At 34.5% G+C, this 23,884-nt stretch overlaps 1 protein-coding gene and 1 long non-coding RNA gene across 12 annotated transcripts in view; one reads left to right on the top strand and one right to left on the bottom strand.

Moving 5' to 3' along the window:
• The window catches only part of PCDH9 (protocadherin 9), a 916,519-nt gene that overhangs the window by 788,998 nt on the left and 103,637 nt on the right, over positions 1-23,884 (bottom strand). The window lies entirely within an intron of this gene.
• Positions 1-23,884, top strand: part of LOC132681995 (uncharacterized) — a 128,280-nt gene that overhangs the window by 41,876 nt on the left and 62,520 nt on the right. For 3 of the 4 annotated variants that reach the window (XR_009611378.3, XR_009611379.3, XR_009611376.3), the window contains one exon: positions 23,334-23,601. The exons of the other annotated variant lie outside the window; for it this stretch is intronic. This is a non-coding gene — a long non-coding RNA (uncharacterized LOC132681995). Of the gene's footprint in view, positions 1-23,333; positions 23,602-23,884 lie in introns of those variants that run through there. 4 annotated transcript variants of the gene reach the window in all.

Raw genomic sequence — 23,884 nt, 5'->3', positions numbered from 1 at the left:
TGATTTTTAAGTCTAGGTTTATGTTACACTATTTTCAGCTATGACACATATTTTCTTTCAGGGTAAACATCAGTGAGTGACAATGAAGGAAAAAAGAGTAATGAAAAGAATAAAAGCAAACAATGGATAACCTAGGATGTTACAATGAATACCAATGCTTGTTATGGAATGGAATAGGTGACACTTCAATGGAATACCAATGCTGCTAAATAATTAAAAATTTCTAAATATCAACAATTTCTCAGTCCCAAAACTGACTCTTTCTGAGAAAGTTTCTTTCTGTGGTAGCCATAATATTTATGTCCATTTTAATAAGACTTCTCTATCATCAAAGGGCAGAGAGGTCCTTTTCAAAAGTCATCCTCCTACATTGAAAGATCAAACAGCTGTAAGTCTTCCAGGGCTTTGATTTAAATGCATCAGATGTGAAGGACATGAGGGACTCTCTGCACAGTGCCATAGTGAAACTGCTAGAACTTCAAGTCCCATGATTCTTAGCTGTTGCAAACCAGAGCAATGATACACTTTGCACACAGGCAAAACAAAGACTCCTTCATGAGTTTCTTCAGATTTTGTAATCTTGAGATCTTTCTGAGCCTCAGTGATGTCATCTGTAGTCAAAGGACGCCTGCAACTCAACATATTCTGAACATGGAATGATACACAAATATGAATCACTGGCATTTAAAATATTAGTGTTGCCAACAGTGTGCCCTAAAATATAAAACAATAAAAGTCAAAAGATCCAAAAAAAGGAAGCACTATTAAAAAAAAAAAAAAACTACTTCATGTCCAAATTATCATCTTTATTTGTCCTTCATACCTTTCACAGTAAATGAAAAACACATTCAAGCTTTTCTTTACTATCCAGAGGGGAGAAGTACAAAGAAAGAATGATTAGACTTGAACTACAGGATATAAAGCATATTATAAACCCACTGTACTATTGGAAGGATAATTGCCAGATGAAAGTGAAAAACAAAAATAAGAGAAACAGATTAGTATATACATGAATTTAGTTCATAATTAAATTGACATGAAAACCATTGGTTTATTAAATACATAGTACCTGGGCGATTGATAAATTTGTTTAAGAGACAATGTTATATTTCTACCTCTCATCCCATACCAAAACAAGGTCCCTATAGAGTGGAGGAGTAACACTTTAATACTTACTGATATATATATGTAAAAATATAGGTAAGGATTTGCCTAAAATATTTTCTAAGCATTATACCAAAGGAAACAACCATAAATGAAAAAAAAAAAAAGCTTCACTATGCAAATACTTTTAAACGTTTCTAAAATGTAGCAAAATGTAAGTAAAAACCTGGGGGAAATGTCGCGATATGTGACAAAGTGTTAACATTTATTGGGATCTTTAAAATCAATAAAAACACAGTCCTAATACTGGGAAAATAATGAAACCCATGAAAAAATATTCATAAATTTAAAACATTAAATACCAACACATACATGAAGAGGGAAGGGGAAACAAACACAGCACGCTTGCCTTTTGGAAGGCGAATCACTGTGACTTCTTGGTGGACAAAGGTGTTGATAAAAATTGAAAAGGTTTTAAAATTCTTTTACCTTGTAATTCAGTAATTCCACTTTCACGTATTTGCAAGTATATTAGAGATGCCCACAAACATGTGAACTGTATATTGTAAAATATTAGGAAAAGGAGACGACTTAAGAGAAGCATTACAAACCTCTAAATTCAATATAATTTCAAGCTTGCTAACAATACTAGCAATTAATATTGACTTTCTTCAAGCAGCAGAACAAGTGCTTTTCTTTTTTTTTTCCTTTTCTGTAATTTCCTAACCTTCTACAATAAACTTGTATTACTTATACAGTCAAGGAAAGTATTTTAAATTATGTTGAAACAGAAGTGATGCATGATGGACAAGAAACAGGATAATTCAGCTTGCACTCACAGAAGATAATTTAGCTTGCACTCATAGAAAACGCAGGAGACTGGTGGATTGCATAGGGACTTGAATGCCTGACTAAGGAATTTCTGTCATTGAGTAGGCAGTGGGGAGCCATTGATGTCCTTTGAGCAGGGAATTCACACAGTCAATTTGATGGTTATGTGCAGGGCTAAGTGAAATACTTTGAATCTAGTTGCAAAGAGGCCAATTGAGATCAAATTACAGTCGTGACGGTATGGTTAGAGTTTAGTGATCTTAAGACTATTGCATGAGACATTACAAGATAATCAAATACACTTGACTGATACATAGTTTTTATATGAGATATTCAAAGTTAGACCTTGCTGTCAACCGTCATGAAATGCAGGAACGTTTTAAGCTTAGTGTTTCCCTCTAGATAGATTATCCCTTGAAAAGAATGGTGTGAAGTTCATATGATTCATGTGAAGAAGCAACCGGCAGCCCCTCATCTAAAATCTGGGTCCTAGAGTTTAAATATATCATGTTGAGTTTAGGTTAGGTTTTACTGTGAGGATTACGGAAATGCATATCTTTATTACTTCTAACGAGTCTGTTTATGCATTGAACTGCTGGAAACTCAAATATTTCAGGATTCTCTGGCAAAAATAATAAACTCACAGGGAAAATTTAAAGGGTACTTAGGTATTTAGAACATTGTCAGATTAGTTATGTCAACTATAGGGGCTGTTTGACATTCCCCCCACCTCCCTTTGGGGTCATGATCCTTCCCAGTTACAATATAGATTTTTAACTGATTGCAAACTTGCTCAGCAAGACACTTTACAAATGATCCCTTTGGATTACTAACCATATAAATCATATCTGCTTATATAGTGAAATGGTTTTAACCTTTAGGATCTCTCCCTTTCTATAAGAAAAATTTTAGACTGGATTTATCAGATAATTTTTTTTTTTTTAATTTTTTTTTCAACGTTTTTTATTTATTTTTGGGACAGAGAGAGACAGAGCATGAACGGGGGAGGGGGAGAGAGAGAGGGAGACACAGAATCGGAAACAGGCTCCAGGCTCCGAGCCATCAGCCCAGAGCCTGACGCGGGGCTCGAACTCATAGACCGCGAGATCGTGACCTGGCTGAAGTCGGATGCTTAACCGACTGCGCCACCCAGGCGCCCCAGATAATTTTTAATCTCACTTTTTAAATCAGTTCAACTTCACTGAAGTGAAAACCATTGCCTCTTCCCTAGAATGTTCTTTTGAAACTTTTGCTTCACAAAATTACCTCACTCTTGAACTCAAGTCCTGTCCCATCACACACTGCTACATCTACAGTCACATATCTTTTTTTTTTTTAATTTTTTTAACGTTTATTTATTTTTGAGACAGAGAGAGACAGAGCATGAACGGGGGAGGGTCAGAGAGAGGGAGACACAGAATCTGAAACAGGCTCCAGGCTCTGAGCTGTCAGCACAGAGCCCGACGCGGGGCTCAAACTCACTGACCGCGAGATCATGACCTGAGCCGAAGTTGGCCGCTTAACGAACTGAGCCACCCAGGCGCCCCTACAGTCACATATCTTGCCACTCACACTCTATTAAAATTGAAACCTCCTGGCCTTTGAGTTGCTGTTCCATTCACTAAGTATTTTATGTCTCTTTTCTATAGTTAGATCACCAACTGATTTGGAAAGAAGATAATGGGAAATTGCATACACTTTTTTGGCAAAAGACTGAAAATATGGAGGACTGTACTATTTTTTATTCCAAGAAAAAAAAATTAGATAAAAGGCAAGTCTTCCTTCACCTGTCAATAATTTTGTAAATTAAAATACTATTGGGTAAACAACACTAAACTTTTAAAACAAAAACACAAGAAACAGGGCACTTTATTTTAGACCATAAAACACCATATTCTTTGGCTACAGGTTTTGAGCATTGCATTCTAGATTACTGGAAAAGAATGGGTCATTGACAGGAAAGTCCTAAAATAAATAATTCTAGCTGCAAATTCTCTGTGTACCCAGAGATGAAGTGAGCACACGAATTAACTATAATAAAACTTACGTATTTGTGAAATACATGGGTACTTTTTAATTAAAAATTGAAAGACATTATGATTTTTATGATGTGCATTCAGAAATGATCTAACTTGGGGCACCTGGGTGGCTCAGTTGGCTAAGTATCCATCCGATTCTTGGTTTGGGCTCAGGTCATGATCTCAGGGTTCATGAGTTTGAACCCTGCATGGGGCTCTGCACTAACAGTGTGGAGCCTGCTTGGAATTCTTTCTCTCTCCTTCTTTGTCCCTCCCCCACTCTCACACACGCTCTATCTCAAAATTAAAAAAAAAAAAAAGATCTAATTTTACAGAGTAAGAGCAGCCTCCTTAGAAAATGCGTGACAAGAGCAATGATACAGCATCTTTTAAAACTAAGGGACAAATCCATTTTTTCGTCTTTTGTTTCCTTTCTTTTTTTTAATGAGCAGTTATTGATTTTATTTTATGCCATTAAATTCATCCATAAGTGAGTAATATTTATAAAATTCTAAAGCTTGTATTTTGACATTTGCTTAAATGTAAAATATACTAATAGCCCCAAGATAAGCATAGTTAGTACATCAAATACATAACATGTAATTCTATCCAATCTCTCTCTCTCTTTATATATATATATGCATATATATATATATATGCATATATATATACATATCTTTATATATATGTATATGTATATATACATATCTTTTTATATATGTGTGTGTGTATGTGTGTGTGTATATACATATACACAATCTCAATATATATAGTAGTTTATGGTATAAGGAAAGAAATTTTGGTGGACTTCTGAGTCAGCTAGAACTTTCATCGATACTCACTTGACCACTAAGATAATGATGTCATTGACCAAATCACCCAATTTTTCAAATCTCTTTCTTCATGAGTAAATTGAAGATAATGCTATTAAAATTAAGGAATATTAAGTCTATAAGGAGCCTCACATGTGGAAGACAGTCAATAAAATACCCTTGTTTGTGTCAAAGCCACTATGAGGATTAAATTGGACAATTTATTAAAACTTTTGGGGCCCTGCTTTATATGCAATTGCTTTGTATCCATTTATTCATTCATCCAACACATATATGTTAAGTACTTACTGTGTGCTAGATATTTGAAGTGCTTTACTTTAAAAGAGTGTTTTATGTAAAATATAAATGTAAGATCATCAAGGTTATCTTAAACATTAACTATATTCCTGGACTTGCTCTGTATTTAACATAACAAAGGTTTATATCATCTTTAAGTGAAAAGCAGCAGGTTCATCATCAGTTGTGATTATTTCATATTTTATGATTAAAGTTAACTTGGCCATATTATAATTCTAATTTTAATATGGTAAATTAAGGGTAATGCAGTTCTGATTCAGGATATTATCTTTCAAAATAATTAAATTACTTACTAGTAAGCTGATAGCATAATTATATGAAACTGAAGATTGTTCATAATAAGCAATGTATAATGTTTTAAATTGTGACAATGAGAATGAGGCAGATGTGCCAGAAAGGACACCCATGACAAAGCAATAAATAAGTTGTTTTGTCAATTTCAGCATAGAAAAAATCCCTCTTCAGGACAACAAAAAATTCCTATTTCAGAGGAAGAGCTCATCCCTATTTGTACCATTTCTACTGTATAGCATATAGCCTGATATAACATTTATTACAGGAATAGAGAATATATAAGGATACAGCAGGGACTGATTAAACTCACACATATAAACATGAAAATCACTATTTCTTTGTCAAATAAATACACAACTTTAATTAAACTGGGCATTATATTAAATAGCTAGGTAGAAACAAGGTGAACCTTTTTTGTTTGTTTCTTTAGAGAGAGAGAGAGTGCAAGCTGGGAGGGAAGGCAGAGGGGCTGAAGGAGAGAGAACCTTAAGCAGGCTCTGCGCTCAGCATGAAGCCCAACACAGGGCTTGATCCCATGACCCTGGGATCATGACTTGAGCCAAAATCAAGAGTTGGACACTCAACCAACTGAGCCATCCAGGCGCCCCAAAGTGAATATTTTAATAGATTTGAATAAACATCAATTTTACACCAGTGAATGTGTATTTGAGGAAATATGCAACATTTTCTATTTTAATAATTCATAAAGAATAACACTGCAGTATGGACACACAAAACTATTAATCAGGCCACCAAAATTTTTAGCATAAACTTAGCAGTTTGGTTCAATATCATTGCCATGTCATATTTAGTCAATTTTAGTCAAAATCATGTGACCTATTGGAATTGAGGTAAGTGGCCCCAGTTCTATGTCTAGAAAACATCTATGCAAATTCAAAAATATACACATTTTGTAAAATTTTATTACAATAATACCTAACCCACTACAAATTCACACATATGAAATTTTAAAGAGATAATGGAGATTAATCATGTCTCAAAAGAAAAAATAAAAGGTGATCGATCTCTGATGTACTGAAAGAGGGTGTTCTGATTTTGCCACTTTTTCTCTTTTCTCTACACTTCCTCATCTTCTCCCTAGATTCATAACTAACATTTTACTGGCTATGATCTTGATTTATTCTGAAGTTCTATTTTGCCAATGGGACTTAGGTAATTGTGTGTTATGAAAATGATCAAATTCATTTTCCTAAGTAAGCCAATAATGTAGCCTACTCACGTCGTTTGGCGTATTTCATTTTTCAAATGCATCTGTCTTTAATTGGTATGCTTATAGTCTGGACATCTTCCCTATTCATAAGCACACATAAACCTTCATTACTGATTTTTTAAAAGGTTTCTTTAAAATTTGTGCCTGATACTTTCTAACCCACAATCAATATTTATACCACCCATTTGAATAAAAGTCTCTAGAAAATCCTGATATTTAGTATCATAATGACATAAGAACTGTTTCAAATCTCATCCTCCAGTAAGGCTAAATTGATTTTCATACTATCTAGAAATAGTGAAATATTTTATTTTAGATCAAAATGGTTCTTTGAGATCATGAAAAAAAGCTGTTTCAAATTTCTCTATTTAGTTTTAGGACAGGCTATTTTGCATCTTGAAGCTTTGATTTCTTATTTATAAAATGAAAAATCAAAGCTTTTGTGATGAATCCCCAGTGTAATGACAACATGCTTTTTGAAATGCATCATATAACATAATTACATTTAACCATAACAAGTGACCCTTACTATGGACATAACACTTACTTTGCGTACTACATTTTCATAATATTTTAAAGAAGTAGATGAGTCCTTGATCTCAAAGGCTTGACAATTTAGTGGAGGAGGCTTTATACACACACGAAAGAACTTAATAATAAATAGACTGACAAAGCGACATCTAAGCAAAGTGCACATTTTAAGAGCCCTTGCAGTCTAGGTTTAAGCTCCTCATATGGAAAACTACTATGCAAAAATGGACATTTACAGAAAATTAAAGTATAGAAAAGATTATTTTAAAGTCACACAGCCTGTTGTTGTTCTGACAATAAGCCAGGTGGCCCCAGAAATGCAAACTGGTAGTAATGCATTTGGACCAGTTTCACCGAAGTCAATAATTTCCTAAAATACCAAATGAGCATGTCACCACCATCTCTTCATCCTTTTAGAGGAGTAAAAACTCCCGACCAAGGAAGAATTATGCCATTTATATACGAATTAAAAGTTAAATACAAATACCTATTTATTTAGTTTATGAGGCCTTTGAAAAAGCAATTCTAGTGGTGCCTGGGTGGCTCAGTTGGTTGAGCATCTGACTTCAGCTCAGGTCATGGTCTCATGGTTCGTGAGTTTGAGCCCCACATCAGGCTCTGTGCTATCAGCAGTGAGCCCCCTTCAGATCTTCTGTCCACTGCTATCTCCCCCCACCCCTCTCTCATTCAAAAACAAACAAACAAACAAAAAGGCAATTCTAAAAGAAAGAGACATTATAGACAAGATACAACCACTTGAGAGATCTTCATGGCTTTTATTATGTGGCTTTTAATGATTACAATTATTGAAGACCTTCTATGCACCAAAAATTATACACATATTTGTAACCTCACATAATTCTGCAAGGTTGGTGCGATCCTCCTTATCCTGAAAGGAAACAGAAGTTCACTGACCCTGAATAACATACATACTCAGCAAATGGCTGAGCCTTGACTGATATATATATCTCTTTTTACCTCTCTGACTCTAGGCCTGTGCTTGTTTTTATATTATTCCCCAGTAAAGCACTCCCACCCAATCCATTTTTACCTATTACCCTGCTTTATTTTCTTTCTTCCATGAAGTCAATACTTTCTGTGTTCCTCACATTTAGAACATAGTGATTATTCAGTGCATATTAATTGACATTGTCTAAATAAATAAACAGTTTGGACTTACTGAATCTCATCCCCCTTTCATTATCTGGTTTGCCATTCTTTCAGGTGGCTTTCAGGTGGCTTCCTGTAGCAACGTTTATTTGTTTAGCCAAAGTGAGTCAAAATTCCAATTCTGTCTCTAAAATCATATTTTCAAGTTCCTTTTCATAAAGTAAGCATAACAGGTAAATAAATAAACCTGGGATAGCAAGAGAAATAATGAATCTAGTAACATGTGGGATTTAGATATAGTTATTATCATTCCGAGATATTAGTATACCATATTTCCATATTATCCCTTTAGGCAAATGGTCCCATAAGCTAGAGCTTCACATAAAATAAACAAACATACTCATCTTCAGGAGAGGTGAGCACCAGGCCAAAAGACCAAGTCTTAGATTATGCTACGTACGCATGGCCTATTGCAAGGGATGAGTAATAAATACCAGCCAAGGAGTGAAATATTGTGAAAATGGCAAATTCCTGTCAATGCTACCAAATAGTTTTCTTTTTTCCTCTTAAGGAAGATAGGAGAAATTTGAAATTCACTGTCACCTTACTGATTAATTATCCACTGGAACTTTTTTTTTGCCATTCATTCTTCTAAAGGTATATTTTCTTATTTATTTCAAAGGAGATTGGTTCAGTCACTGGAAATTAGTACGTCAAATCTTATTTTGAGTGGCATTGAAAAGATTGATGGAACAGAATATAATAGCTATAAAATAACTATTAATATCTTATATATATAAACATATATAATATATATTATATATAAACATATGTTTTTATATATTCTATATAAACATATGTTTTTATATATTCTATATAAACATATATAATTTATGTAAATATAACAGCTGCCAAAATGTTGATTATATGTAACTTTCACCTCTTTATGCTAAATAAGCCTCTCATTCTGCTATTGTCATTCAATTATAAATAAGTTATTAATTTTATGTAACTAATTGTGTTACTGTTTTAACCTAGAGCTAAATTTCAGGAAATTCACCCATATTTAGTCTAATTCAATCATTAGATATGTTATGCTGCTATTCCTCTTGCCATATTAGCAAGCACATTAGTTTCATACATATTTTTAACAGTGCCATTTGACTTCAGGATAAGGCCAGTTAGGTTATTTCTGAGTTATTTTCTGCATTTATGTCATAACCAACTTGGAATAGCATCTGGCCCCAACGTCCATATGCACCCCTGCTCAGGGCTCCTTCCAAGACTGGGTATACAATTATTATTAATGTCATTTCCTTTGTCCCTAATATTAGACTTTCTTTCAACACACTGTGCTAGGCAGGGTGTTTGTCAAATTATATGTATTTACCTTCAAAATAGCTTCATGATACAATCATCATGGTTATCACTCAATAGGTGAGGTAACACATCTCTCCAAGGACCCATAGGCAACATGTGGAAGGTCCACATTTAGACCCACAGTGTTACTGCATTCTGAGACAGAACACATCCACAGAAGACACATTCTGCTTTAACTTTCCATGCATACTGCTTCCTTGCCCTCAGCAACACAACTCTTCCGGAAAAGGGATTCTCATTTGCCCTGATCTGTTGTTCCTAATAGAGTATATATACTAATCAAGTATTTATCAAACAATTAAAAGAATAAATGAAGCTACAAATTTTCCAGTTTTTTAAAAAGTAGTAACATTTTGGGGGCACCTGGGTGGCTCAGTCGGTTAAGCATGCAACTCTTGGTTTTGGCTCAAGTCATGATCCCACAGTTTGTGAGTTCGAGCCCCATATGGGCTCCATGCTCAGCAGTGTGGAGCCTGCTTGGGATTCTCTCTTTCTCCGCATCTTTCTCTGTCCCTCCCTCGAGTGCACGCACTTCTCTCTCTAAAAATAAATAAAACTTAACAAAAATGAGTAACATTTTCATGTCATTTGTCTAAAATGCAAAAATGTGTAAGGCCTCTACAAGATGATGTTGTGTATCTATTTGGGCCTCCTTTGCCTTGTGATGTTAGCCCAATTTCACTACAAATTAAATTTCACTATTTAATTTTCCAGTTAGAATCATATTACTGACCTCAGCATGATCTTACTTCCTACTCTTAGACCCTATTCCTTATTAATACTTTGCCTTCAGGCTAAAACTTTATTAGAATTAATTTTGAATCTACAATGTAATACTAAGTAAAAGTACAGCACCCAGATATAATGAAGTAGATCAAATCAGCCTTTAATCTTAATTAGATAAATATAACTCTATCCAAACAAAAACCACACAAAATATCTGTGACTATATTTCTTCTGCCTTTGTCCCTAGAAAAAGGCAAAGGAAAATATTTTTTACATTGCTAACACAGGTGACTTACAGCGTTCCATGTCTTATAACTTCAACATCAACACTGTCATCTATGAGGAATATTTCTCAACAAACTGCAAGTGATAAAATTGCTCTACCTTCCATCATTAGTAATTACTTTTGTTCCATATGGTAACAGAAAGAACACTTTACATTAGATTATGCATTGCCAAGTCACGTTTCCTTCTGATACAGTAACTGCCAAAACTTTGCCCATCAAACACCTGGATCACACTGAGAAATGCAATCACTGAGGTAGGCAATAAAATGTTCCTGTTTTGCTGGATAGAGCTAATTAAAAGTCAAGGTGTTCAATTTGGTACATCACAGAGAGTAATGCTTTATACAGTGTAGCCCAAGTTTTATTTATTTACTTTTTTGAATCAAATTAGAGAACATAACATAGCATAATTTTAAATTATCAGAAAAGTCTGAGTTCAATCTACTTAAAGTCAAAACAATTGATCAGTTCAAGGTTTAAAAAAAAGGTAGACAAAAATCATCTCTTGACTATATTGTAATTCACTGTTCCATGAACTACACAGAGGTTGTGTCTGTCAACCTTTTTTTCATTTTTCCCCTAGGTAGCCTTTTACAGCTTTTTTTTTCTTAATTGTTAACTCGATGAAATTTTAATGCTACAGATAAAGGGTATAAATGTTTCTGTAATGTATGTATATCTGTGCTTTGTACATACAAAGAGTAAGATTTCTTTCACCACCCTACCTCCAGGAACCAATTTTAGCCCCTTTGGGAGCTATATCTCCCATTGAGAAGGTATGAGTAGACAAAGCTCAAAGTTTTAAATTATGGAAAATATATTTTTATTTCATTTCAATGAAGCATTTATTTGCCAGTCACATAGTTTAACCCACTCTCAGATTTTTTTTTGTAGAAAGAATTTTGAATGAAAGAAATGAGACAAATGAAGAGAAGCAGAGAACCTCTTTTTTTAACCATCTTTAAAGCAATATACTGCAGTTACTTCATGAGATGAGTTATTTCTGAATGTACAATTTCAACTATATTTACAAAGAAAGAGTTTTAAATTAACTCCAGAACTATGCAACAGCCCCTTTCTGTGAATTCTAATTTTGTAAACTATACTCTCAATGCGGAGGGTGAGGATATGCAGGGGAAGAGGAACAAAGGAGAAAGTCAGCAATAAATATATCCATGTATCAGAAATTTTGGTTCTAGATAGAAACACAAGAAGATTGCCTGGGTTTTTTTACTTTTTATCTGGTTAGACTGGTATTATATAGCAATTGTCTTACTTTTGAGTACACTTTATATGAAAAAATTATGAAAGACTAAAATTTGTCCTATCACTAATCTGTGCTACATCTCTACTTCATTGTTATCTAATTGTCTTTGTGTATTTTTTAAATGGCTCTGTAGAGATAGAGTTTAAACTATCAAAAAATGCATGACTTAATTTCAACTGGTTTACATTGACCACACACTAATCCCCATGGCTACTGACCCAATGCTATAAAATCTATTAACTAATGATGAATGCTATTCAGTAACCATGAATCTACATGTTTTGGAGTATGGTGTATCAAGCTATTAGCATTGTTAAATAGTAATTGGATTTATGATTTGCATCTAGTTTTGGTGAGTGGGGATTTAAAGGTTAATGCTGGTCATCTAGCTAGGATAGGCCTATGTGAACAGCATGCCTCCCACAATGAGCAGACTTTGGGACACCTGGCACAGAGGTGCTTCGCATATACCCTGGTGATGGTTTAAGTCCTGTGCAACCCACCCAGGAGTGCGAGTACAACAGAGCCTTTGTCTAACAGCTCTGGACTCTTTTCATTGCAGATACTCCTGCTGCTGCTGTTTTAAATCTTTTGCCTGTAATCAAGGTGTCCCATAAGAACCAAGTGACTCTTGAGGGTCCTTTTAGCAGTGGGAAAATTAAGGGGATTCTGAATGTATAATTAATATAGATAGTAATACAAATAATTCTCATCCATAAAAATATAAATTGTATAGTCGAATGCAATTCATGAGGCCCCTCTGGTGACTGGCCTGTTTTGCCAGTTTGCATCCCTTTATTTATTATTATTATTTTTAATGTTTATTCTTTGAGAGAGAGAGAGAGAGAGAGAGAGAGAGAGCACAAGCAGTGGAGGGGCAGAGAGAGGGAGACACAGAATCTGAAGCAGTATCCAGGCTCTGAGCTGTCAGCACAGACCCCAACATGGGGCTTGAACTCAGGAACCGCGAGATCATGACCTGAGCTGAAGTCTGATGCTTAACCGACTGAGCCACCCAGGCATCCCAGTTTGCATCCCTTTATAAATTTATTGCAGCGTTCTTTATCTGACTTTAATGTGTGGAATTTGGGGTTCCCCTTTGAATCAAATGTAGTAACTTATTGACTCCCTCATTAATTAATGAATTAAATAAAATCTTTGTCATGTTTTAATTTTATATCTGGATGAGAGTAATACTTTTATCCTGTTTACATTTTATCTTTTATCAACTCAAATAAGGAGTGGCAGCACAGCATAGTTTTAGGAACAAAGACACTAGTTAGACTTTATCGGTTAGAATTCAAATGTTGCCAGCTTTGTGATTTTGGCAAAGTTACTTAAATCCTCCAAGTATCCATTTCAGCAATAGACAAAGGCTTTGCATAATATAAATTCCTTATATATTTAAAAAAAAATCAATGTGCCTTTGTTTCCTATCAATGAATTGGGAACACCATCAGCTCCTCTCTCATGGGATTTTAAATTGAGTAAATGAGAAAATACATGCAATGAATGTAGACAGCCAAACTTCTGGAGCTAAATATTAGAAACTACTTGGAGTAGAAATGGGAGTAGTAGTGGTATTTGAATAGCTATCATTTCCTTTTTTCTTTTTTCTTTGTGACTGACAAAATGTTGGTTTTCTTCTTTCCTAATCTGTTAAACACATACATTCTTTTTTTCAGCCTCTTTCTCTTAGATTTATTCAAAGATTGTCATATTTCTTTTGGTATTTGAAAACCCCCCAAACCTAGATGGAAACCCTCAAACCTAGATATTTGGATGCAGATCACTTTATCAGTCAGAGAATGCTGGAAACATAGCCACACAGAATCAGAGGAAATTAGATGGAAGTATTGCATTCGTCCTTATAAATTACTTTTAATTACCCCTCTCCGTTAAAAAAAAAAAAAAAATTGTTATTTACCTCAAAAGTAGATCCTGACAAAGTTTGATAACTTTCAAAAATCAACTAGTGATTTTCCCAGATTCTTCAAAAGTTTATCCAGTTGGAGGTGGGGGGTGGGGAGAAAAGATTAGGTAGGCCAGTTGAAAAATAAAGTACTAATCATTCCCACTCTTAGCATCTGACTAGAGTAAATTACTATTGAAATCAACCTGATAAAAAAAATATCGTCTTGGGAGTGAGGCTTAGTCAAGTGACCTACAAAACACATGGATGAGCAGTCACTGATATTTTTTCACTCTAAGCGGAACTGACTGTAATCAGGCTAGAGCTATTGATAAAAGTAAACACATTTCTCCTTTGTTCCACACATCTAAGTAGGCAAGAAAATACTACTAAAATCATTATGTTCAAGAGGAGAAAATAAGAGGTTAACTTAAAGTGCTATGCTCTATTGAACCCAATATACGTACTTTCCCCAAAGCAACAACAAAAACACCTCAGAAATGCAATCAAGGTCTCAGATTCATTCTAGCAAACTTATTGTGCCAACCCATTATTAATGTTGCCTCTCAGGGAATTTCCATTTCCACATGAGTTGGGCCAAATATTATTCACAACGTTATCGTATCTTACATTATCCATTTAAAAAGGGAAGAAATTTATATAATGAAGGAGGATGAACTTTAAGGTATGATAACAGAACGCATCTTTAAAAAAAGAAAAGGAAAAGGAAAAGAAAGTGTCTTGACATATTTGTAAAGAATTTATGATACTGACACTAATTGGTGGCAAATTTGATAGGTTATAGATAAGTGAGTTGTCTTAGTCGAGGAGCAATTCTGTAGCTCCACTTTTCTGTATTCCTTTCCACGCCAATCACGGAAAATGCTGGTGAACGGGCCCAGCTGAATTGAGCCATTGAAGGCAAGAGTAGGGAATTAATTGTGTTCTCTTGCTTCTTTTCCTACTGCCAGAGAAAAGCACTATTGTCCTCCTTGAAGGATTCCCTTTCAGCCTTAAGGATCACTGCCAACTTCATTGAGAAAGTCAAACTGCATATCCAAGTGGAAGTAAGGGGGGCTCACCGCCAGCTTTGTTCTTAGGAGAGGGAAGTGTGATGGGTTCTAAACATAGGGCATCACTGAATATCACATTTTAAATTTACTTTAAAGTGGCTTAATGAAAAATGAGAAACACAGAAGAGTGAGAAAGAAAACAGAATAAACTATAAATTTATAGCCTGAATAAAAGTTACACTGAATGCTATTTATAATGTCGTCTATGTACGTATGCTATGAAATTACACTTGTTAAATGCATCAGAGCCTCTGAACCACAGAGAGCAATCTTATCTGAAGTAATAATATAAATGTCCACTTTCACAGATGAATGGATACATTGGATTAAAAAAAAAAGCACTTTTCTTAATGTGACCTAATTAAGGGTGTAAATTAAAAAAGATTTTGAGCCATAAAAATGTCAGATCTCAAGTATAACTTACTTGCGGATTTGAAGATAACCCACATAAAATGCAAGAACTATTCAGTTACTACCCAAGAAAAGGACGTTCTAGTATTCCTTATGGAATTTGGGTATGTTGACTCGATGATCAGGACTAGAATATATGAAATATTAAGAACAGTGTAACATCACTATATAAATGAGAAATGACATTAAATTTCCAACACTGAGTTTGTCTGAACTCAATACAATTTAGCAGCCTAACTGGCAGTTAAGGCTTCGTATGGGCAATGTTAAACAATTTTACAGTAAGGAAATACCTACTTTCTCTTTAGGAGCAAAAGATTATATGCTGCAGAAGCTTTTGCTGTGGATACTGGATAGAAGGATACACCTCTCCATAACCAAACAAGATGTTATATTCATTAGGTTAAATGTCTTCATAGCTCTTGGCACTTGCAATAGAACTGGGCAGGAACTAGTCTGTAATTTTGTTCACTGTTCTAGCTGGGATTTCATTTTCCTACAACACTTCCCACAACAAAGACACATTGTTATTTTTTGTTGTTGTTGAATTCTGGGCAAATAACCCTACAGAAAACCTCTAAGAAATACTGGATACGTATAGTAAAAACTGTGAAATGCATAAGCCAACAGTTTTATTCGGTAATAAATTCAATCATATGGCATAATTGCCATATGGCACAATGGATTTTGTTTGTTTATCTGTGCTTCATTAAAGTGAGCTCCCAGCATTTCTTCTTTGTTTGTGAAAGATCTATTATAAAAGTGACTTCTTGCAAGCCAAGCCAGGTGAAATGTATGTGTACACCTTAAATTAACTTTCCAAGTGGCCACAGCTTTCTGAAAAGTATGAAGCCATAGAACATGATAGTATTCAACAGAAGATTGGCCTGAACTAAAGATCAAAATTTAATCAAGCTCCTAAATATTTATATCTATGGCATTGCAGCACCTTCACACTGTAACCTATTTATCCTAAATACCTTTTCCTAACAAGTAATTTTCTGGATGTCACCACAATTTACCAGGGTCAGCATCTAAATGTAGAACAAGTAACTTATTTAAATTAGTTTATTTGGTCAGAAAAAAAGCTGGATGACCTGGCATGCATCATATGATTATTAATGTAGTTGTGCTTGGGATTTAAAACATCTTTGCAGTAGCAGGTGGTTTATAACAGTGAATTAAAGCACAGTTAAGATCATGTTTAGAATATATCAAGTAAGAAATAGAATGTCCTTTCAGCAAGGCTGTAGTGAATGGAAAAACAAAAGCTTAAATGAAAATCCATTGTAGGCCTAAAGGCTTAAGAGGCTTACAAGTTTACTTCTTTTTCCTTTTTGGGTTTGTTGATTTTGTTGTTGTTATTGTTGTTGTTATGATCCTCATCATTTAATCAACTGGGTTTTGGATCTTAAACTGGAATAAAATACATAATGCACCCTTACATTATCTAAAAGTAATCATCTATGAGAGCTTAATTGTTATAACAGGATCAACACAACACCAACTACTTCCTTCTGAACACTACCATTGCAACAGTAAATAAGGAAAGATTTCATTCATTTACACATCAATCTTTCTTCTTTTTAAAAACTAAGTGACTATTAAAATATCTTTCAAACATATTCTTAGCCTATGCTGTCTAGTATAAGATGGGTAAATGCACAATGTACTACTCAGCAATACACTAGCAGAGAAAAAAGAACATGGAACAAAATACAGTCAAGTAGACAAAACAAAACATATGATCTGGAATTGTGGTGACTTACACAGGGAAATGACACCAACTCATTTGTTCTCTCAAGATGCAGCAGAACTTAAACTCACACACTAATTGGCCAAATGATGTAATCTGCCTTGAGATGTGGAAACGGACACGTTTTAGAAATGTATAAGCAATGATTTGTAATGGCTCTTAAACCACTAAGATAGGGTATGCAGGAGCAAGCCAGATGAATAACCTCACGACCTCAAAGAATGGTGCAAGTTAGTTAGGAAGATACTGAGCTAGATATTCATGAGTGGGTTGGGTTTAGAACATTGTGTCTTAAGCACATTAATGGCTTTCGTTGTATACAGATCTTTCATTGTCAATTTGTTTTTAGAAACTATGTAACTACATGCAGAAAACAACAATGATTATGCATTCGTCTTACTCTAACTTTATAACTTCATATGCCGCTTCTTTAATAATCTCATGCCATCCATAAGAACAGAAAATATATTTAAATATATGAGGAATTTAAGAAGACTTTCTATTTTTTCCCAAGCCTGTATATGTAGGTAGCATGTAAATTAAAAAACAAGTCTTCTAAACTGTACTACATATCATGCCTGTGCATTAAGAGAGAAGTATCTTCATAAAGGCCCTGGAGAAGGCTGATGGCATTTCCAGAAAACACATTAATACTTATGTCATTGTTCTTACTCTGGGACTATATGCAATCACATGATGAAATGTGCAATATAGATTTTTTCTTTGTATACAGGCCACCTCTGTGGACGCTGATACTGTCTGTTATGAATACGAATCTTTACTAGCCCTCACTCATGGCTAACACCTAGAATGTGGGGTTAGAAATGAGTGTTGAATTCCTTTCTCTGCCACTTAACAATGTGGCGTTTCCTACTGGAACCCTTTCCTTTTGCTTCTCCCTTTTCTCCTTTAATCTTTGTACTACTCAATCTTGGAGATTCAGTTTAAAGTATGAATTTCTCTAATTATCTCTAACTCTTCCCTGGCACAACAAACAAAGTTGCTTTTTCATTATTGCTTACATAGTACTTTACACATAGTTCAATTACATTGTATCAGTATTTAGTCACGGGAATACTTGACCCAATATGACAAATATTATGTTTCATTAATATTTGAGTCCTCAGTGTCATATAATAAGCCCTCTTTAAAACCTTGCTAAAATGGTATTTCTTATGTTCATGTAACATTTGGTAGTTTTCAATTTACTTTCTCATATATTAAAACACAGAAAAATATAGATTTTGTAATAAGGAGTCAGCATATGTTTAAGTAGCTTAAAAACATCTGTTTTGAGGAAATTACTCAGACCACTGCAGAGGAAATTGGCCTAGAGGCACTATTCTATTGAGAAGGAACATTCCACTGTTAACAAACTCTACCTACTTATTAATTAATCTATTTAACAACTACTGACTTCCTACCATATACTCTGCAAGATTCTGAAGACACCAAATAATGACAAAGTCAGTACCTCAAAACAACTCAGAATTGAGCAGTGAGACAGACATATATACAAAGCTATCATAAAATAATCTTTATCTGGGGGCTCCTGGGTGGCTCAGTCTGTTAAGGATCCGACTTCAGCTCAGGTCAGGATCTCACAGTTCATGGGTTCAGGCCCTGCATCAGGTTCTGTGCTGACAGCTCAGAGCCTGGAGGCTGCTTCAGATTCTGTGTCTCCCTCTCTCTCTCTGCCCCATCCTGCTTGTGCTGTCTCTCTCTCAAAAATAAATAAATACATACATACATACATACATACATAAATAAACATTAAAATAAAATAACCTTCATATGTTTCAGGGTACTCCTGCATAATAATAATTATTTTTAAAATGTGGGAATTGTAAAATGTCAGAATAAATGGACATTATAAGATTTGCAAATATAATTTATTTTGGCCTTATGTGTAGTCAGAGACATATAGATTTTTATTCTTCCTTCTCCTAGAAGCTCCAACTATTTGTCTCACAAGCAAACAATGAGCATGAGTTATTATTTTAAAATGTGTTGAACCTGCAGGCCCCATGAGTTACTGTATTGGGACTGGGGAAATCCGCTCTGTGTTCTTCCAGAGAATTACAACATATTGCTGCCTAGAGCAATGTTAACTTTTAATGTCTTTGTTGTGGTATCTTAAACTTTTTTTCCCCATCATACAGAATAGTTATTCTTCTCTGCCCTTTTCCACATTACTTTGTATTGTGCGCTCTAATCTTTGTTACATACTATCAGCAATCTCAAGAGAATGCCACTTAAGAGTATACCCCTTTCAGAATTTTGAGTTAGAAAAAGTCCTTGTATAATAGCAATTAATAGAATCCTCTAGATGCATGATCGTATGGATGTTGCTCTCTGTAAGAAAAAAATCTTTTGTTATATAGTGGAAAGTTGTCTGAAATTGAGAGTGCAAGAGATTTGGCACGACTTGGGATCTGCCATTAAATAAATGTGTGTAATCTTATAGAACTCGTGTAGTTGCCAGGGGCTTCAGTGTTCTCACTAGCTCTAGATTGCTTGCTTCGTTCCTTTTTTTTTTTTTTTTTTTGATGGTCTAATTGATCATAATGAATATACTCAAAACACATTATTTTAAAGAAGAACTTGAGGAGCTCCGGGGCAGCTTAGTCGGTTGAGTGTCCAACTTCGGCTCAGTTCATCATCTCACGGCTTGTGAGTTTGAGCCTCACGTTTGTGTGCTGGCAGCACAGAGCCTGGAGCCTGCTTTGGATTCTGTGTCTCCCTCTCTCTCTGACCCTCCCCTGCTTGCACTCTGTCACTCTCTCTCTCACAAAATACATAAACATTAAAAAAAAAGAAAAAGAACTTGAATCTATCTTAAGATGACCAAGTTGGATTTATTGACAATGCCTCTCCCAATGTCCATTAATTGGTCTAGTATCCTGATTGTGTTTTTATGTTGTTTTTTTTTTGTTCTTATTTATGAATAACAATTACAGTAGATGGGACACTTCCAACTGCAATAAAGGAAATTAATTTCTATATAAATACAATATGGCACTGTAACCACCAAGCATTTTCTCACAGACTGGAGATATCGGCATAGAGGGATCAATATCTCTGAAATGTCTTACCTCTTTACTACATTATATATATATGTAGTATATATATATACTATATATATATTTTATATATAAAATTGTATAAATTTTGTATAAATTGTATAAATTGTATAATACAATTTGTATAATTGTATTACAATTATATATTGTATATATATATTGTATATACAATATATATTGTATATAATACAATTGTATAAATTGTATAATACAATACAATGCAATATAATACAAATTGTATAAATTTATATATATATAAAATATATATTTTATATATATATAAATATATATATATATATATATTTTCTAGGTTACTCCTAACAAGAACCGCATGAAGAATATGTTTTTGTCATTTATAGACGAAAAACTTGAGGCTCAGTGTGAGGTTAACAGTTAGGAAGCAAGCATTCTACTCAGCTGAATGTAACTTTCCCATTCCAGAAATCCTCCAAGGAGATGAAGCAAATAATATTGCTTTTAATGTATAGATTAGTTAACCCATGAAATTAATTTTATTCTTTCTGAAAAATTATTTGTTGCTATTTTGTTAGTGACACAAATGTTGAAAATAGTTACTCAAGAGAGCTAATCAAAATTAGTATGCAAATTCCCTACTTTTGTCGTAGGCTTTCTCATTCATTCATTCGTTCAATCAGGTATTAATATCACTGCTTTTAAATTAGTTTGGTTCTGCCCCTTTAAACTTGGAAAGACAAAAGTCTATTCACTTGTATGGACATGTTGTCGTAAAGAACCTCCTTTTATCCATCTTTATACACTTACCTGATTCACAAAAGATAGGTTCCTAGAAGCAAAAAGCAAATAAATCGAGACTGCCATGGTTTGCTACTTTTAAATGGACATATGGCAGCATATTTCCTGTAAGAAATTCTGAGAGATGTAACCATCCAGAACTCCTCTTTCCTCTCCTAGCTGATCTCCAGTTCAAGCAAATCAAGACGTGGCTGTGTTCCAACATAGCATCTTTATTCACATGTTCAAGGCAAAGAAGAATGCTCTCCATCCTTTATAAACATACACTTGGTTGAGGAGAAAAACTGTCATTACTTAGGTTTCCTTTTTGTTTTTAGCATAAGCTGAAGACCTACTTTCATTTTCTTTTACTCAGATATGTGTCTTTCTAAAGCAGTTTTATGACACCCATCATTGGTTATTATAATTATTAAATTATGAAAGCATGGTTAGGAGAGAGTCTGTGCTTACACTTAAACTCAATATTGTCATCTCATTCTTGTTTCATCTAAAGACAATATAAGGTATTAGAGAACCAACTTATTCTGTATATTAAGAGGAAATTAAAAGTTTCCAAAAAGTTATTTAAAAAAACAAGTTTCTGTACTTTTCCTTCATAAAACACCCACAGTAAATTATAAAACATCTGTTATTTATATGTATGTTATATACTATTGCTCAAAATTAGTTCAGATTAATTAAACAATCAGTACTAAGGAATAACCTAGGGGCACCTGGGTGGCTCAATCAGTTGAGCATCTGACTCTTACTTTTGGCTCAGGTCATGATCACATGGTTCATGGGATTGAGCCCTGCTTTGGGTTTTGTGCTGACAGTGTAGAGCCTGCTTGGGATTGTTTCTCTCCCTCTCTCTCTGCCCCTCCCCTGCTTGCATGTGCACTCTCTCTCTCTCTCTCTCTCTCAAAATAAATAAATAAACTTAAAAAAAAAATCACCCCAAACACTCTTAATTCTCAAAATGTGCTTCATGTAAAGAGTTAAACAAACAAAAAAAATTATTGCTATCATGCCTAGCCATGACTGAGTATAAGTCTTCACTTTTATTGTAATTTATACAATTGTTATGAATCATAACTTTGTTTTCTTTATTTTCAAATACTAAATAATAATGAATCCACAGTCTCAAAAGAGTAAAATGCATGCATTCCATAACTGCTAAGTATTGTTAAAACAATGGCATTTGTAGTATGCCATACTGCTATCCACTAGAGACAAGGAAGATCAAACTGAGTTTTAAGTATGCTTAGGTCTTTGTTATTCATGACAAATAAATACAGTAAATGAAAACCCTAAACTCAACTAGATAAATGATTAGAGAGGGTCTCAGATGTTGTAGGCATATATATTCATTTGAAGACTTTAATATATACTTACTAAATATCCAACATGTATATAGGAATATTATAGGTATAATGAAAAATAAGGATATATAAACAACCTATTCTCTTTCCTCAAGCATTTTTCAATCATGTGAAGTAAAAAAGGATGTTAAAAATTAATTCTGTAACAAGGTAGAAGGTCCTATGAGGCTTTGTAATCAGTTCTTAGCTGTAAAACAATAAACATATTGTTGGCTGCCCAGTATTAATTTATGACAAGCCCAAAGCACTTTTCAAGCTACATTATTCTTTATTAAATTTAATAACCTAACATCTACTAGAGTATCACCCTTACCTTTCTTGCGGTATTATTTGTTGATGTAGATCACTGACCTCACCTGAAGTAATTCTCTCTTGTTTTGATTAATTTTTTGGAGGAGGAAGTGGAGGAGGAGGAGGAAACAAAAGGAATCTTCTTTTGAAATACACAGTGAATTAGAAGAAATGGGAATAGAAGGCAGATTTTGGATTCTCTTTGATTTTTCATCTTTCCCCCCTATGGTCATTGCTTGTCTACATTAGATTTCAGCTGACCTGGCAGAGTAATATTATTGTTCAGGATGCCTTATTCTTGTGGGTCTAAGACCTTTCACTGGTGTTGACAAGAGATTTCTGTGTGCCTTCTGTGTGATGCATTCCTGTCAATGGCATGAGTGTATTCAGTTTCACCCCTTTGGGTTTTACTCTTTTACAGATTCCCAAGATCTATACCAGATGGGACCTGGTACAACTACATAAATTAACACATTAGGGAAGTGACTTGTTTATGTCAACATAGCCAATGGCAGGCCTAAAACTAGAAATCAGGTCATGTGGAAGCAAAAGGATCCTGGGCTTGGAATCAGAGCAGAGTGCAAATCCTAGTTCTGCATCTCATGAAACTTCTGATTTGGGGCAAGTTTTGAGCCTCAGTTTTCCTGTCTGCAAAATTGGAAATTTGCAGAAATGTGTGAAAATTTAGTGGAATAATTGATATAAAGTGTCTGTGTCTGACAGAGTAGACATGCATAAGATGTTCACCCCTTTTTCTTCTTAGTTCCTAGATCAGTACTCTCCATGGTATGCCACTGGGCCTCCCACAGACATGGATTTAGACCTATGATGTCTTCATATCTGGAAGCTCCTCTGTGACTCTGCAGCCTGTGCCTTAGTGCATAAACACAGTGCATGTGCGTTAGTGTTGCTGATGCACGAAGAATCAACTGGGTTAGGAAAAAATTAATTCTTATCCTTTATTCTTAATCCTTATTCCCTTTGCCCACACCTGTGTAGGTGTTGTGTAGAGGCCATGGCTTGAAATAAAAGCTCTTTGACCTTACCTGGCCAGAGGTAGGAGAGAACAAAAATATGAGTGGGGCGGGGCGGGGGGCGGGGAGGGGGGGGAAGAATCTCTCCTCTCCCCTGTGCAGAAATATTAAGCTGCAGAAAAATTACAGCATGAGTATGGACATGGTAATACATGAAGGAGGAGAAGGAAGTAAGTTCTGGAAATTTTTGAAACCATTTTCACTCTCCTCTTTCATTATCAATATCACCATCATCCAGTCTATGATGCATTTGAAATTTATTTATTCTTAGTTCTAAACT

This window comes from Panthera onca, chromosome A1 (genome assembly GCF_046562875.1).
Source record: "Panthera onca isolate mPanOnc1 chromosome A1, mPanOnc1 haplotype 2, whole genome shotgun sequence".
In the NCBI taxonomy this organism is placed as follows: Eukaryota; Metazoa; Chordata; class Mammalia; order Carnivora; family Felidae; genus Panthera; species Panthera onca.
The sequence above is the reverse complement of the archived record's forward strand: the minus strand, read 5'-3'. Positions and strand labels throughout refer to the sequence as shown.